This window comes from Perkinsus marinus, assembly GCF_000006405.1.
Source record: "Perkinsus marinus ATCC 50983 genomic scaffold scf_1104296941416, whole genome shotgun sequence".
Classification (NCBI taxonomy): domain Eukaryota; phylum Perkinsozoa; order Perkinsida; family Perkinsidae; genus Perkinsus; species Perkinsus marinus.
This window is the reverse complement of record NW_003212553.1, coordinates 1-1,281: the sequence shown is the minus strand read 5'-3', so window position 1 is coordinate 1,281 and position 1,281 is coordinate 1. Positions and strand designations below refer to the sequence as shown.

The 1,281-nt window shown below is 53.8% G+C and overlaps 8 non-coding genes across 8 annotated transcripts; all 8 read left to right on the top strand.

Moving 5' to 3' along the window:
• The first annotated feature begins 8 nt into the window (after positions 1–8).
• Positions 9–80, top strand: Pmar_PMAR013803. The gene has a single exon. It is a non-coding gene; the product is annotated as a tRNA-Cys (tRNA).
• An 82-nt stretch (positions 81–162) lies between these two features.
• On the top strand, positions 163–234 carry Pmar_PMAR013802. Its single transcript has one exon. It is a non-coding gene; the product is annotated as a tRNA-Cys (tRNA).
• An 82-nt stretch (positions 235–316) lies between these two features.
• On the top strand, positions 317–388 carry Pmar_PMAR013801. The gene has a single exon. It is a non-coding gene; the product is annotated as a tRNA-Cys (tRNA).
• An 82-nt stretch (positions 389–470) lies between these two features.
• On the top strand, positions 471–542 carry Pmar_PMAR013800. The gene has a single exon. It is a non-coding gene; the product is annotated as a tRNA-Cys (tRNA).
• An 82-nt stretch (positions 543–624) lies between these two features.
• On the top strand, positions 625–696 carry Pmar_PMAR013799. Its single transcript has one exon. It is a non-coding gene; the product is annotated as a tRNA-Cys (tRNA).
• An 82-nt stretch (positions 697–778) lies between these two features.
• On the top strand, positions 779–850 carry Pmar_PMAR013798. Its single transcript has one exon. It is a non-coding gene; the product is annotated as a tRNA-Cys (tRNA).
• Positions 851–932: 82 nt separating this feature from the next.
• Pmar_PMAR013797 lies at positions 933–1,004 on the top strand. The gene has a single exon. It is a non-coding gene; the product is annotated as a tRNA-Cys (tRNA).
• Positions 1,005–1,086: 82 nt separating this feature from the next.
• Pmar_PMAR013796 lies at positions 1,087–1,157 on the top strand. The gene has a single exon. It is a non-coding gene; the product is annotated as a tRNA-Cys (tRNA).
• The last annotated feature ends 124 nt before the right edge of the window (positions 1,158–1,281 follow it).

Here is a 1,281-nt window from a genome sequence, read left to right as displayed (position 1 = left end):
ACGATCACGGGTGTGTAGCTCAGTGGTAGAGCGGCTGACTGCAGATCAGCAGGTCCTCGGTTCAAATCCGGGCGCGCCCTGTATAAATATCGCCAAACATCTGTTCCAACCATCCTGTGGCTTGGCTGGGGTTACAAGCACGTGAATTTTCGCAAAGATCACGGGTGTGTAGCTCAGTGGTAGAGCGGCTGACTGCAGATCAGCAGGTCCTCGGTTCAAATCCGGGCGCGCCCTGTATCAATATCGTCAAACATCTGTTCCAACCATCCTGTGGCCTGCCAGGGGTTACAAGCACGTGAATTTGCGCAACGATCACGGGTGTGTAGCTCAGTGGTAGAGCGGCTGACTGCAGATCAGCAGGTCCTCGGTTCAAATCCGGGCGCGCCCTGTATCAATATCGTCAAACATCTGTTAAAACCATTCTGTGGCTTGGCTGGGGTTACAAGCACGTGAATTTTCGCAAAGATCACGGGTGTGTAGCTCAGTGGTAGAGCGGCTGACTGCAGATCAGCAGGTCCTCGGTTCAAATCCGGGCGCGCCCTGTATCAATATCGTCAAACATCTGTTCCAACCATCCTGTGGCCTGCCAGGGGTTACAAGCACGTGAATTTGCGCAACGATCACGGGTGTGTAGCTCAGTGGTAGAGCGGCTGACTGCAGATCAGCAGGTCCTCGGTTCAAATCCGGGCGCGCCCTGTATCAATATCGTCAAACATCTGTTAAAACCATTCTGTGGCTTGGCTGGGGTTACAAGCACGTGAATTTGCGCAACGATCACGGGTGTGTAGCTCAGTGGTAGAGTGGCTGACTGCAGATCAGCAGGTCCTCGGTTCAAATCCGGGCGCGCCCTGTATCAATATCGTCAAACATCTGTTCCAACCATCCTGTGGCCTGCCAGGGGTTACAAGCACGTGAATTTGCGCAACGATCACGGGTGTGTAGCTCAGTGGTAGAGCGGCTGACTGCAGATCAGCAGGTCCTCGGTTCAAATCCGGGCGCGCCCTGTATCAATATCGTCAAACATCTGTTCCAACCATCCTGTGGCTTGGATGGGGTTACAAGCACGTGAATTTGCGCAACGATCACGGGTGTGTAGCTCAGTGGTAGAGCGGCTGACTGCAGATCAGCACGTCCTCGATTCAAATCCGGCGCGCCCTGTATCAATATCGCCAAACATCTGTTCCAGCCATCCTGTGGCTTGGCTGGGGTTACAAATGCGGGCGCGCCCTATGCCCCATCTCAATTCATCTCAATTCACGAATCATCAACCTGGTGGACACA